This window comes from Schistocerca gregaria, chromosome 6 (genome assembly GCF_023897955.1).
Source record: "Schistocerca gregaria isolate iqSchGreg1 chromosome 6, iqSchGreg1.2, whole genome shotgun sequence".
In the NCBI taxonomy this organism is placed as follows: Eukaryota; Metazoa; Arthropoda; class Insecta; order Orthoptera; family Acrididae; genus Schistocerca; species Schistocerca gregaria.
Genome location: NC_064925.1, coordinates 480,181,205 through 480,197,763, shown reverse-complemented (window position 1 = coordinate 480,197,763; position 16,559 = coordinate 480,181,205). Strand labels below are relative to the sequence as shown.

At 39.5% G+C, this 16,559-nt stretch overlaps 1 protein-coding gene across 3 annotated transcripts in view; it reads right to left on the bottom strand.

Moving 5' to 3' along the window:
* The window catches only part of LOC126278245 (uncharacterized), a 230,757-nt gene that overhangs the window by 198,193 nt on the left and 16,005 nt on the right, over positions 1–16,559 (bottom strand). For all 3 annotated transcript variants that reach the window (XM_049978230.1, XM_049978232.1, XM_049978231.1), the window contains exon 3: positions 14,757–14,889. The gene's annotated coding sequence lies outside the window, so the exon portion shown is untranslated. The remainder of the gene's footprint in view (positions 1–14,756; positions 14,890–16,559) is intronic.

The window sequence follows — 16,559 nt, the reverse complement described above, 5'->3', positions numbered from 1 at the left end:
TCCATGTGCTGATTGGCTGTTGCACCGCTACACTGTAAACCACTGTTGAGTTCACTGTTCAAAATTTGCGAGTCCTATTTTATTGTGGTTACGTACAACATTCCTCACCTGGGGCACCATATGTAGCGGTTCGCCTACTTTGATTCTTCGCTTGTTGTATTTGGTGTCGACGTACTAGCTGAAAAAATAGGGTTGTGAAAGTGCAGTACTGTCTACTGTAAATGATGTAGCCGACAGATGCACAACTGCGCTTTACAGCCTTTTACTTTCACTTTTCACAACCCCCTGACAATACACAGTTACATATGGCCAGTGCATTAATGTTCTAACTTCCCATAAGCCTCATTAATAGTTAGCAGGCAAACATCCACATACCACTACAATAGTTTCCTGTTGAACATCCACAAGCAGTAAAAATATAACCACCTAATTCACAGTTCTTTCGGAATAATCAGGTACGTATGAAACAGACACTGTCATTGCTTTAACACACGGCCTATTGGTGTAACACTTATTTCATTGTCAAGTTGATACATCGTTCTTATTCTAACCAACACAGGTTCTTCGTCTGAAACTCAGCTGTGGACTGCCTGTCTCATGACCAAAAATCAGGCACTTATATATCCTCACAAAAATGGGTGCTGAAACTACACACTGTTCGAAGTTAATTTACAGAAATTACAATTAAAACTTACTTCATTCAATTAACTGAATAATTGAAAAATTGTGTCTTTTTAGCAGTTTGTTCTAAAACAAGAGTTAGGCCGAATTATTTGTTTAAATTGTGAAATTAACAAATATCATTATGCAAACAATAATGTTGTTGTTGTTGTTGTTGTTGTTGTTGTTGTTGTTGTTGTTGTGGTCTTTAGTCCTGAGACTGGTTTGATGCAGCTCTCCATGCTACTCTATCCTGTGCAAGCTTCACCTCCCAGTGCCTACTGCAGTCTACATCCTTCTGAATCTCCTTAGTGTATTCACCTCTTGGTCTCCCTCTACCATATTTACCCTCCACGCTGCCCTCCAATACTAAATTGGTGATCCCTCGATGTTTCAGAACATGTCCTACCAACCGATCTCTTCTAGTCAAGTTGTGCCACAAGCTCCTCTTCTCCCCATTTCTATTCAATACCTCCTCATTAGTTACGTGATCTACCCATCAATCTTCAGCATTTTTCTGTAGCACCACATTTTGAAAGCTTCTATTCTCTTCTTGTCTAAACTATTTATTGTCCAAGTTTCAGTTCCATACATGGCTACACTCCATACAAATACTTCCAGAAACGACTTCCTGACATTTTAATCTATACTCGATGTTAACAAATTTTCCTTCTTCACAAACGCTTTCCTTGCCATTGCCAGTCTACATTTTATATCCTCTCTACTTCAACCATCATCAGTTATTTTGCTCCCCAAATAGCAAAACTAGCAAAGTGTCTCATTTTGGGCATTGGCAAATCAGATGGCAGAGTCAGTCTCATGCTCCACACACGAGGAATAAATAAAATTATTGTGCCTGACAGGACGCAGCCTAATAACATGGAAGAACATCTAAAATTCCATAACGTTAAGTAACTCACCACATTAGATTTCTGAACCTCGCACTGGCAAATTGCACTATATGAAAATAGCCGTAAGTACAATGCCTTTATATGTGAGGGCAGAAGTTATAAGTTCTGTGTTCTCCCTTTTGATTTAAATGTTAGTGCAGGCATATTTATCTCTGTTTAGATTGAGCCTTTGCACCTGAACTGTTAAGTAGAGTCTCCGTGTATGTTGTTGATTTAATGATTGCTATGCACACGTGGTCAGAATACTTAAGGCTCTAGGTTCAGGTCTTGTATAGGTTTTCAGAATACTGAGTCACAACCAACCTAATGAATTCACATTTCAGTAAGGAAAGGAATAAACGCTCTTCAGAAAATTTATACCACAGCAGCTTTTAAATAGTGATTATCTATGAATCTTCTACAGATGAACCATCCCTGGTTATTGACTAAGTATGGTATACTGAATCGTAAGTGGCAATTGCTTACACAGGGCCATTTGTTACATCAAAAATTCCTCAATCAGAGACTAACATTGGTAAGGAAAAAGAGCTCTACCCATGCAAAGGGTGAATTTCTGCAGTAAATGGAATTTGACACTGATCAAGCACAGTTTGGAACAATGTATACAAGTGTATATAAGAGATGACCTACTGTCTGCTTGAATATACTTACTACTATTTATGTTTAGTGTTAAGGAAAGAATTCACTTTTGCCTATTTCATGTGTGTTGCCTTATTAGGATGTAAGTTTTAACAATATGAGACCTTTTTATATGTTTACGGGCCAGAGAAGCTCAGGAAACATTAGCCACAAACATTACCCTCGCTGAGCACAAGAAATTATTTAATTTGACACTGTACTGTTCAAACACACATTATGCTTGTGATTGAGACGCAGCACATGTCAGTAGTGATATGGAGTAGGGACAGAACTGCGCAAACACAGTCGATACCTTTGAGGTTGACAACTTCTGCACATGGGCACAGCACAGTGTAAGCCAACAGAGTGACACAAGACGATGATCGTACCTTAACAAAGAAATGCCATGCAATTCAAACTTAGAGAAAACCTTTTTATATGACTTGACTACTAAGGAAATAAAATGTCTACACTACAGAACTAAACTAAGATTTAGAAATTAGGAAGAACTAAGCTAAGGAATATATACACCGTGGTCCATCGATAGTGACCGGGCCAAATATCTCGAGAAATAAGTGTCAAACGAAAAAACTACAAAGAACGAAACTCATCTAGCTTGAAGGAGGAAACCAAATAGCGCTATGGTTGGCCCTATGGCACTGCCATAGGTCAAACGGATATCAACTTCCTTTTATTTTTAAGTAGGAACTCCCATTTCTTTTTATTACATATTCATGAAGTACATAAAGAAATAGGAATGTTTTAGTTGGACCACTTTCTTTGCTTTGTGACTGATGGTGCTGTAAGTCACAAATGTATAAGTACATGGTATCATGTAACATTCCGCCAGTGCGGACGGTATTTGCTTCGTGAATCATTACCAGTGGTAAAACGGACCGTTTACAAATTGCGAAAAAGGTCGATATTGAGTTGATGAATGGCTATTGTGATCAAAATGCCCAACGGGCATGTGCTATGTTTGCTGCTCGATATCCTGGATGACATCATCCAAGTGTCCAGACCGTTCACGTGATAGTTACGTTATTTTAGGAAACAGGAAGTATTCAGTAACAAGTGAAACGTCAACCACGACCTGCAACAAATGATGATGCCCAAGTAGGTGTTTTAGCTGATGTTGCGGATAATCCGCACATCAGTAGCAGACAAACTGCATGAGAATCGGGAATCTCAAAAACGTCGGTGTTGAGAAAGTTACATCAACATCAATGGAACCCGTACCATGTTTCTATGCACCAGGAATTGCATGGCGGCGACTTTGAACATTGTGTACAGTTGTGCCACTGGGCACAAGAGAAATTACGGGACAATGACAGATTTTTTGCATGCATTCTATTTAGCGACGAAGCGTCATTCACCGACAGCGGTAACATAAACCGGCATAATATGCACTATTGAGCAATGGAAAATCCACTATGGCTGTGACAAGTAGAGCATCAGCGACCTTGGCAGGTTAATGTATGGTGCAGCATTATGGGAGGAAGGATAATTGGCCCCCATTTTACCGATGGCAATCTAAATGGTGCAATGTATGCTGATTTCCTATGTAATGTTCTACCAATGTTACTACAAGATGTTTCACTGCATGACAGAATGGCGATGTACTTCCAACATGATGGATGTCTGGCACATAGCTCACATGCGGTTGAAGCGGTACTGAATAGCATATTCCATGACAGGTGGATTGGTCGTCAAAGCACCATACCATGGCCCCTATGTTCACCGGATCTGACGTCCGCAGATTTCTTTCTGTGGGGAAAGTTGAAGGATATTTGCTATCGTGATCCACCGACAAAACCTGACAACATGCTTCAGCACATTGTCAATGCATGTGTGAACATTACGGAAGGCGAACTACTCGCTGTTGAGAGCATTGTCGTTACACGTATTGCCAAATGCATTGAGGTTGACTGACATCATTTTGAGCATTTATTGCATTAATGTGGTATTTATAGGTAATCACGCTGTAACAGCATGCATTCTCATAAATGATAAGTTCACAAAGGTACTTGTACCACATTTGGACAACCGAAATAAAATGTTCAAACATACCTACGTTTTGTATTTTGATTTTAAAAACCTACCTGTTACCAACTGTTCATCTAAAATTATGAGCCATATGTTTGTGACTCTTACAGTGCCATCTACCACAAAGCGAAAAAAGTGGTTCAACTAAAACATTCATATTTCTTTATGTACTACACAAATATGTAATAAAAAAATGGGGGTTCCTATTTTAAAAAAAAGGCAGTTGATATCCGTTTGACCTATGGCAGTGCCATTTAGCGGGCCAACCACAGCGCCATCTGGTTTCCCCTTCAAGTTAGACAAGTTTCGTTCTTTGCAGTGTTTTCGTTTGATGCTTATTTCAGGAGATATTTGGCCCGGTTACAATCAATGGACCACCCTGTATACAGAGGCTGAAGCAAACACTATCTACACATATAAACAAATATTAGCACCACCCACGTACTGCAAAGATATAGTAGGGAGGTATGATTATATCTGCGATGACAGAAAACTGAAGAACAAATTTATAATTTTTCTTATGTATTTTGTCTGTCGGTATTTTGAGCTGGTATGAGAAAAACATACGTAATTGTGTTGTCTCAGTACTGTATTAAGTAAAAGTTATAATATGTGGAAATCACAAGTTTTCATTCTACTACCAAGATACGCCCTAATTTACTTCTTCCGATTTGATGAGGACCTGTATTTTTAAATGGAGATTTTCGAGGGTCAAGTCAACACAAAGAGAGAATAGCCAGCATGGCCACGCAGGCATCGTTGTACATCATTTGGGGGAAATAATTACTACAGATCTGGACAATACACACTACCTCTCTCCCCAACCACTGTATCTTCTGTCTGTCTCTCTCTCTGTGTATGTATGTGTGTGTGTGTGTGTGTGTGTGTGTGTGTGTGTGTGTGTGTGTGTGTGTCAAATATAGATCTGAGCTGTTGAACCAATTTTCTCACCATTTCTGGTGTTCTAATTTCCTTCACCCAATCTCTTCTGTCTATTGGTTTTCAGGCTCTATTTACAGCAGTATTAAATCTTAATGCTAATTCTTAGGTACCGAACAATGATGCTTCTTCTATCAAACTTTCTATAGTGACAGACTCTGACATTGACATGGAACTGTCCTAGTTATCTGAGATCAATCCCTACCTGCAGCCCTCACCACCAGTGGTGCCCAATCCACAAGCTGTCACTGCAAGAAGTGCTCTGGGAAGAGACCACACCCTTGGAGCCGATGTCACAGCATCTGGCGGGATCCTATGACCTCCGGTCAGTTATAACCGTGTGCCTGCCATACAGAGGACTCATTCTCTTGTGTACTCACTTGACGGACTCTTCACTGTACCAGCTGCTATCTGCTGAAAACTTGTGCTTTGATCTTGGACTACATATGGACTTTAATATTGGCTGGCTGCCTTTTGTCTGTGTGACATCAAACTTATACATTATTGTCTTTACTGTGTCAGTGTAAAAAGGAAAATAAACTGTGCTCATAACTGCAAACTTTTATGCTTTCCACAAATTTAAACCTAATCCCTACTTTCATGTATGACTCACCTTATATCTTTATTCAAAATACTGAGATCAATGTACATAACTTGGGGATGGACACCCTATCTATTGTGTAGAAATGACCACCTAAATATTCTCAGTACATGAAAAACTAGTACTGTCACAAGGCCAACATGGTAACTTCTCCAATCTGGTAGGGTCATCTTGCAGCCACAGCCCCCGACAATGCGGGACTTGCACAACCGATGCTCGAGCTCCACGCATACACCGGAGCGAAGATGCCTGTCCTTTTAGAACTCTTGAGTAACCATCAAGACAGGTGGACATTGGTGTTGCTGGGTGGCACCTCCGAGGGTGAGTGCTTGATCAGAGTAGACGGTGTTGTAGCGGACACCTCACAAATGAAACATATTAAACTTACACCAGCTAATGGCTGTGCAGAACTGACTGTCTGAGTCATGCCTTGGGATGAGTAACAGGCTAAGAAACAAGGAACTAAACAATTCACCCAATATTAAGTTTCCACTAGGACAGAAGATGAATCCTTCACAACAGCAAAACCTATGTTTATTTTGGAGAATATATAAGATAAGTGTGACAAAGTCCTTAGCTGGAAAAAGTTTAAAATCAACTCTTATTAAATAAAGCAGTGCCTGAAACACAGTCTCAAGCACTTCCAGCCTGTACTGAGCTAGGACATATGCCTGTGACTACTAATCCATTCGAAAGTGTTAATATGCCATAGGGCATCACCCCTCACAGAGATCTAACATTCCCCTCTGACAAAGAACTCGGAAAAAAACTTGGAAAATCGTGGTGTTAACTTTGTATGATGCCTACATGAAAAGCAAGTTGAGACAGGTGCTTGATATTGGCATTTGAAGAAGACATCTAACCAGAAAAAGTAAAAGTTACAGTATATAAATTTGGCATTAAGCCTCATTTCCCATGAATCATGAGGTGCTTCCTGTGTTTCTGTTTTGCTCATACATCATCCTGCTGTACTTCAGAACCTATTTTTGGAAACTGTTGGCAAACTTATCACAATGACTGCCCTGTGAACAAATTCCCACCATACACAAAACAGCACGGGCTATCGGCCTCCCGAGTTGCAAATTTGCCCTATTTTTAAAAAGGAAAACAAGATATAAGAATATAAGATATTTGATCACCTGTCATACTTTAAAGTATGTGAACATCTTCATCCAGTGGATATAACAATTTCTACACAACTATTCTGCAATTCACAATTTTCACATGGCACTATTTTAACAAGACAGTTCAGCTGCATACGTTCTGAATTTAGATGTTCACAAAAATAATTCTATGAAGTATCAATCTTCCAAAAAGTGCATGAAAACTGTGAAACGTGGCTTAGTTTGCATTTGGTGTGGTAAGATTGACCCTTCAGTGATAAGTGACGATAACTATGCTATGTGTGGAACTGTGTAGATCATAAAAGAAAAGCAGTGACCATTAATAGCCAAGATAAGTGTACTTGTGAGGCAACTAGGAAGATCAACAGTATCAAAAAGAAAACCTAATGTTTATTTCAATTATTACAGTCTTGTAGGACGAAATTAAAAACTGAATGAGAAATACGAAATGAACAGACCAATGAAAACTAGAATTGTATATCTGTCAGTGAGCGATGATAAAAAACAGACGACGGATTTGAAATGTGGTGAGAGTAAGTATAAATTATTGCCCAATTGGATCTCTTGCAGGAAAGAAGAAACAGCAAATCAGAAACACAGATCGGCTGCAAACAGGACTGGACCACTTACCGCAATAATACCAACAACAATGAAGCTAACAGCATCCATTCAGCGCACACAACAATGAAGCTAACGGCGTCCATTCATCGCAGCAGATGTGTGATTTAATGAAGAAAATGCACAAGCAAGCAGAACACGTAAGTCTCACATCTTCACCTGTGCTTTCTAAGAATCCAGCCCACAATGCAGACTGTGAAGCAACTATTTGTACAGGCAAAAAACACACAACAAGATGTCCAACAAATCTTGAAACAGTAATGTTCACGTGTCAAGAAAAACACAAAAACTCCTAAATAAAACAGTAAGAAACTTCCACATGGGAAAAATACATTAAAAACAAAGATTCCAAGACTTACCAAGCAGGAAAGCGCCGGTAGATAGGCACAATAAATAAAACACAAAAACTCCTAATTTACACTGATAGCCACGGAAAAGGCCTCTCTGTTCCCCTTCATGAAAATATGAACTTCGATTATTCAGTGTTTGCTAAGCTCAAACCAGGAGCTACATTCAATTCTGGGGTAGAAAACTTAACCACAGAAACAAACAAGCTAAAAAGAGATGGCTGCAGCTTCATTAGCATAAGTAATCAAACTGGTCCCAATGATCTTTTATACTTGGAGACCTTAACATGGATGCAAACTCCAACAAAACTGCTAACATGAAACTTATAGAAGTTAATCATACAATCTTAGAAATATAGTTACCATTGATACCAGGGCCTCAGATTCTAGTTCTACCACGATAGATCATGCAATAATTAACAAAACTGCTGAACACACTGTTAAGTATAGTAACATAATCTTGTAGTCTCGTTAAACTCACGCAAAATATGAATGACCTGAATATTCTGTACAAATTAACAAGACTGCACATTTTCAAAGAAAAATATAATACAGCTAAGAAAACCTTTAAAGAACAACTTTCAAACCTTAGGAAAGCAAGTCCACAGTATTGAAATCTCACAATCTGCAAGTGTAAGCAAGGCATCCTGGAAACTGATCAATAAGTGTAAAAAAAAAACCTCCACAACCAGGGACAGTAAACCCTTATGCATTATACTGGCTGGTAATGACATAAGAGAACACAAGCATTATGTAACATTTTTAATAAACATTTCATATCACCAACAGGAAATCCAGGACATACTTTAGAAATGTGGCAAGAGCTACTGTATCACACCCCTCAAACAGTAAGTTTTGAATTAGATGAGGTTAAAGAAAATGATATAAGAGAAATAATCCCCACATTAAAGAACTAATATTCAGCTGGATGGGGTGGTATGTCAAGTGTCATAGTTAAAAAAATGCATAAAAGAAATAGCTAAATGACTAAAGCACCTCATAAACTGTAGCATTATATAAAGCAGTTATGCTAGTAGTCTATAAACTAGTGGATAAGAAGGGTATCACAAAAGGGGTTTCAAACTACCACCCAATACCATTGATCCCTCCCTTTAGTATGATTTTTGAAATGGCTATCATTTCTCAGTTCTCTGCTAATTTTATGAAGAACAAATTGTACTTAGAAACACAACATGCCTTTAGAACAGATCAGTGCACAATTACTGCAGTTGCTGAATTTCTCCATAAAGTGTACACCATCCTAGACCGAGGTATGAAGACAAGAGGCATATTCTTAGATCATTCCAAAGCTTTCGACTCGGTCATCTGTGGGTTGCTCATTAAGAAACTGACGGCTTACATCATCAAGGACTCAGCTATGCAATTACTGACCACGTACTTCACAAATCACAGCGTACTAAACTTTCATATAAAATAGATAGTTAGGTAATAGATTTTCAGTCGACTAGAAATAAAGTAAGACAGGAGGTACCACAAGGATCAACTGTTGGTGGCTTTCTCTTCTTGGTTTATGTCAACGACATGACAGAACTCTTTAACTAACATCTAGTAACCTATGCTGATGACACCCCCCCCCCCCTCCCTCTTATTTTATGAAAAAGACTTGGAGACATTACACTCAGCTGCAACTAAGGGTGTAATGGAAGTAATCACATATTGTCTACAACAGGGTCTAAGCACCAATTCAGTTACTAACATTTAAAACGTATAATTCTCATGATTCTGAAATAAACAATATCTGTGTATCTGCGATATTACATCAGCAGAAACAATAAAATTAAATTTCTTTGGTGTCCACCTGGACAAAAATCTCCATTGGGTAAACCACATTACTTCTTTGTGTGAGAAAATCAACAGTAGCTCGTATCTGATAAGTCAGTTGGCAAAAATAGTCCCAAGTGAAACACTAAAAATTGTTTACTATGGGACAGTTCATCCATTTCTTAATTATGGAACTTAACTGTGGGGTTTTAGAGCAGACTTGCACCTGAACAGAATATTAGGTTAACGCATGTACTAAAGCCCAAAGTCCTTCCTTGAAACCTGTGTCCAACATAAATATCCCACAGTATATTCCTTATATCTGTAGAAACCTATTATATTTTTTCTGAATAGTAAAAACAAAATAAATAAATCTAATGACATATATAATTATGATACTAGAAGTAAGGGTAACCACTCCAGGCAGAGGACAAAATTAAAATTAACTAACAATAGTCCATATATCAATGGAAAGATATGGTTCAACAAGCTGCCACAAGCTTTGAAAACTTGTGAACCAAAGCTGTTCTACAGGGAGTTTAAAGCCTTCTTAGTAAATAAATGTTTATTTTCATTCAGTGAATTCTAATCTACTCGTCCTCTGTTCTAACATGTAATATAATTAGAATATTAAAAATAATGTATGTATCACTATTATATGCAAGTGTTATCTATAATAATCTACTCAACCTACATATGGCATTTGTAAAAGACATCAACTTGATAGTCTACACACAAACAATGTAAATAAATAAAAGTGCCTTGCATAGGTTCATTATGTCTATGATGTAGAACCACGTATTCCGTCTTGCCCAATTTTCCTTGCCATTGTTTCCAGAATGTCAGCCATTTCCCCCGATTCTTCTAGCGATCCAAATATTAGCACTATATCATCGGCATATCCAAGGTACTTGATGTTCACATCCCCAGTCTGGACTCCTGTGAGTTCCTTAGATGACATCTCTCGCATTACCTTCTCTAATGCGCGATTGAAAAGAACAGGTGATAGTCCATCACCCTGCCGTGGCCCAGTTCTTATTCTGACTGTTTCAGTCACCTTATTTCCAATTTTTACCTTTGCTGTAGTATCCCTCAGGCAGGCCTTCGTGAGGCTTGGCAAAACCAAACTCTTCCAGACACCTCACTATCTCGATGAATGCAGTCATACCCTTTTGTGAAGTTGACAAACAGCAGGTGTAGTTCTTGGCCAAACTCCCACGTTTTTTCTATGATCTGGTGTAGGACAAGGATTTGGTTGATGGTAGATCTCCCATGACGAAATCCTCCTTGATATTCTCCAATAATAGTGTCTGCCAATGGCTGGATTCGATCTAGAAGACATTTTCAGAAGATCTTATGACAAATATTGAGCAGAGTGATACAACAGTAGTTTTCACATGCCATTTGGTCATTCTTCTTGTGGATGGGACAGATTAGTGCACTCCTCCAGTCTTCTGGAATGTTTTCAGTATTCCAAATGTTCTCTATTAATTTGTAAATCCTTGCGACAAGGTATTCACCCCCTTCCTAAATTATTACAGCATGGATACCATCTTCTCCTGGGCTTCTGTCCTTTTTAAGCCATTTTATCTGCTTCCTGATCTCTTCTACAGTTGGTGGTAGGTGTTCGGGGTCTGCTGTCTGTGGTAGGGGGAAGTTAAAGAGTGTCATTGTGTCTTCAAAATTTAACAAGTCACTGAAATATTCTTCCCCATCTCTTTGCAATTTGATATTCAGTTGTCAGCATCTCTCCTTTGTCATTTTTTTATGAATTTATCCATGAGTTTATAGTTTTTCCTCAGATAGTTGACCTTTCTGTACATGTTCTTCATCCTACTTCCCTGGGAGTCTTCTTCTGCTTCTGTAATCACCCCACTCACAAACTTCCTCTTTTCTCTCCGCAATATCGCTTGTGTTTCTCTTCAGACACTGTAAAATTCTGTCTTACTACTCTGATCAGTTGCTGACTGTAACCACTTGCCATGGACTTCTTTTCTCCTGTTAACTGCCTCTTCACAGACCTCATTGAACCATTTCTTCTTCCTTGTCACTGTTTCACTGTTTTTCCAATGATTGCTCCTGCAGCCTTTGTAACCACATTTTTAATTTCTTCCCACTGCTGATTTACATCCGAGTCCTCTGTTTCCGGCAGTAATGTAAAACAATTCCTGATCTCAACTTGAAGTTCATTTCTGGTTTCTTCCTGTGCTACTTTTTCTATATATATGGAGGAATACAAGAACAGATGTAAATCGAAAACCTATTTGTTGGTATTGCCCTACCTTAAAATTTTACCTATACAAGAGCTACCCGCAGATATGAATATTTCACCAGTTGTATAGGAAGCTAGGGAAGGAACACTGCCTTATCACCCCCTCTTTCAACAAAGATACATCAGCCCTGTAATCGCTATTACCGCCACTGGTTGAACTCGAGCAGCTGATGTCTCCACCGCATTCTAATGTAAAAGCTCCCCAGGGTTGTTTATCTCACACTACAGAGTTTATTTTAAAAGGCTTTTACACCCCTAGCAAGCTTTTTGAGCACATTCTGCACAGCAGAAGTGTACTTTGGAAGTAGCTCACTTGTGGTATATGTCCTACAGACAATATCCTTGAAAACAAATGCCCAATCATTTGGACACCAACCGAACTCAATATGCAATGATACTGTGAACCAACAAAGAATGGCAACAGAGTTGTTCCATATAAAGCTGTAGAACAGGAAAAATATACCACAAAATTTAGAAGAAGCTACTTGATACTACATTTGCAACAGCACAAAACTTAATTACCCAGAACAAAGGAACTGATTTGAAAATGGTCAGGTGTCAAATAATGACTCTGGGAAGCTCTACATGAACATAAATCTGTATAGTTCTTCAGTCCAGTTATAATAGTGGTTTCATATATGCACAATTTGGGCCTCACAGAAACACTGACCTACTACCATACATTGACCTACAACCATACTAGCTGCCATCATGGGATCACTATACAGTCTCCAGACCCATCATTACATGCAGGTCCTCATCTGTTCCAGCTGACAGATGCACTGAGTGGTCTAATGTGCCCATTTTGACTATTAAAATTCTTTACCTTCTACCCATTATCACTAGAGAGCATATGCTGAAATATTTGTTATTGGAAGACCACCTGCCCATAGTCAGAAACAACCACATTTTTAGTAAAAACTGTAATAATGTGAAGAAGGCTTCAGGAGGTGTGTTTGCATATTGCAACAGGCATCCATTTTAGCTAACAGGTGCTACTGGATGCCAGGTTCGAGGTTCAAAATGTCAGAATCCAAATGTTTACCCTGGTAATGATTTGCAACTTATGCATCCCACCAGGTACAGATATATATACCATCAAGAAAGAAAGAACTATGACACTAGTCACACCTCCACTTCATTCTACTATGTGATTTCAATGCCCCCAATTACCCACAGGGCAGCAACATTACAGAAATGCATATTTTATAGGAAGTGGAACAAAATCTAACTCTTGGTGAAGTATCATGTCATAAGACGGATTACTGGGCATGGCCTTTCTGCCGTACACCCCCACAGTGACAGTCAGAACTGCACGAACATGGTGTAAAGACTACTTACTAACTGACCGAGAATATAAAAATGTGTCTCAGATCACCAAAGGCAAATGGGACCATTCACAATGTAAGGACTACACCACATATTGTATACATCTGCAACGACTGGATGATCCATTACTGGACACGAATGGTAGTGCAGGTTGGGGTAGGTAGAGAAATCAGCGACCACGGAGCATGCACTGTGTGAGTTTGACCACAAAACAAAATCACTCTAGAAAAGAGCTGCCACATCCACTTGTTCAGGACAGCCATACAACCTCTCATATATGTAAATATTTTCAACGAGGAAGAAGAAAGTCTCAAGGTATACAGATCCCGGACTTCCATGCTGCCTTGAAACTTTGCTTGTAGCAAGGGGGGAGCCACAGCAGTAAGAACCAACAGAAACTCCTCAGAAGTTAGCATGATAGGTACATACAGTCTATAGCTGTGGTTTCCATTTCAATCTGCCTGGAGGAAAAACATCTGCAAATACCAGCCACTCGTGCTAGCAAAACATTAGAAAAAATTGTTAAACAAACAATAGCAGAAATGCATGTGACTGAAGCCAGCAGGTAATATGTGAACTAGAGGCATAAGAGTGACAACAATTTTGCATCCATCCACTGTTTTTTATAATGTAGTCTGGTCTCAAGTGCTCCTTACCCCATCAAAGATAGAAATAATTGTGCTGTAACTACTGTGCAGAATTCTATGTGGATATGACAGCTAACCAGCTAACTACAAAGTGACTGGTTACGGAAGATTGTAAACTGGACCACTCTTGTTTCCGAAAGCAAATTGTCGAGGTCACAACATCAAAGATTTGAATAGCTGCATAAATTCCTTATGCCTTTTTGTATCTTCCCTCACTCTCCTCTCTCCTCAGCAGCCACTCTTTCATGCTCTCAAACCCCACAGCCCAGGCCTTGACTAATCCACATTATTAGCTGCCTACTTCCCACTCCTGTACCTCTCACTATTCACCCCACACCTTTCTGGTCCAGACACTGCACACCAGTTTCTCCTGATATGTTCTCTACTCTATGTCACACTCCACATCACCATCACTCAGTTTTGTTACTATTAACAAAAGTTATCCTCGTTTTGCCACTATACCAGTAGCAACTGTCTCTTCCTTTCTCCTAACAGTTTACAATCATTTGTTTCAACCCCCCAAAAAAAACTTTATTTTCCTCTTCCCACCACTCATCCATGTGTCTCTACAACCATCCATAACATTAGGTTTTGTTGAAGTTGCATGTATGGGCTTTTATTTGTGCCTTGAAGACAGGTTCTTAATACTACAAAAATGAACAAAGCTACAGCTATGATACATTATGGATGTCAATATACTACCTGCCAATCATTTTCAGGCAAATGGCTCCCTTTCTAAATTTTTATTTGTTAGAATTTTCATCATCTTAATATTCGCTGATATAAAAGGACATGTGCAAGAACCAAGTAATGAAAACATTTCCTTGTTTTGATACAAAGCTTCCCCATCACTTTTACTCACCTTATCTAGCTCTGCCTGATTTCATCCCCTCGAGAAAGACTGGTGAATAATATTTCACCATGGATATGATGGACAGCAGATAATAGAAAATAATGAAGACACTGAGGCAAAACATCCAGAACGATTTTCTCTCCTGTAAATAAAATAAAGAAAATGTTATGTTCCTTCTGAAGTGAATATGGCACAAGTGTAGGTAAACACAACTTTATTAGAACCTACGTTCCTACCTCACATAAACTTATGGCGTTTTTGTATTAGGTTTCAAAGTGGAAAATTCTTTGCTAATGTATATTTCTCCTGAAACTAAACTTATGTATTTCACTATTCCCACAATAAAATCAAACAATGGAAAAACCTGGATGTAATGTAACAATATCAGTGAAGGAAAGTTGCTACTCACCATATAGCGGAGATGCTGAGTCGTGATAGACACAATAAAAAGATTCACACACTCATCGCTTTAGGCCATTAAGGCCTTTGTCAGCAGTAGACACACATGCACACAGGCACTCACGCAAATGCAACTCGCACACATGTCTACAGTCTCACAGAGCTGAAACTACACTGCGAGCAGCAGCACCAGTGCATGATGGGAGTGGCGACTGGATGGGGGTAAGGAGGCGGCTCGGGTGGGGAGGGGGAGGGATAGTATGGTGGGAGAGGCAGACAATGAAGTGTTTCAGTTTAGACTGAGGGCAGGAAGAGAAGGTGCAGAGGGGGGAGGGGTAAGTAGCCTCCTGGCCTCAACCTTCGTTAGTCACTGTCCTCACCCATCCAGCCCCCCCCCCCCCCCCCCCCCCCCCCCCCGTTCCCATTCCAGCACTACACAGCTGTCATTTCACCACCACACCCACTCTTTTAATTTCTTTTTATTATTTTTATTTCTCTCCTTTCCGCTACTTACCACCTACCCCCTCTGCACCTTCTCTTCCTGCCCTCCGTCGAAAATGAAACACTTCACTGTTCACCATTCCCACCATACTATCCCTCCCCCTCCCTGCCCCAGCCTCCTCCTTACCCCCATCCAGTCGCCACTCCCATCATGCACTGGTGCTGCTGCTCGCAGTTTAGTTCAGCTCTCTGAGACTGCAGACATGTGTGCAAGTTGTTTGCATGAGTGTGTATGTGCACTTGTGTGTATGTGTCTCCACAATAAAATCACTATTTCAAATACAAAAGACTTTCCTCTCAGATCATTATGGGTCAACCAAAATTTGCAAAACCACCCATTTATTTTGACCTGTGGCACAGCTGTGCCATGTAACATCATGGTGCTGTGACGATGATGGTGTGTGTGTGTGTGTGTGTGTGTGTGTGTGTGTGTGTGTGTGTGTGTGTGTGTGAGAGAGAGAGAGAGAGAGAGAGAGAGAGAGAGAGAGAGAGAGCGTATTCATGCAGCGGCACTCCCTAGTGTTGGATGTTTATGTTTCAAAGTTGTTTATTATGTATGGCAGTGATCATTTGATGTTATGATTTCCATGTCTGAATTTAATATTGGCAGAATTCGTGCCAGTTTACTATTAACTTATTTTTATGTTGGAAGTTATGGCTAATGAATTCATGTGTGTGTCTGAAACTAGTGGTGGCACATGTTGCTTATGGTTCGAGATTTAATATTTTTCCGTTATGGATATGACAAATTTACAAGTAGGTCTCTTAATCTGGCAACGTGGGATGACACACAGGTGACTATTAAGTTCCTTCAGCTATATGATCTCATCACTGAGTACATGAGGTGTCACATATATGAAGGTGAAATTAAATTAACAGTTGCCGCACTTTGGAACAACATGGTTTTGTCAC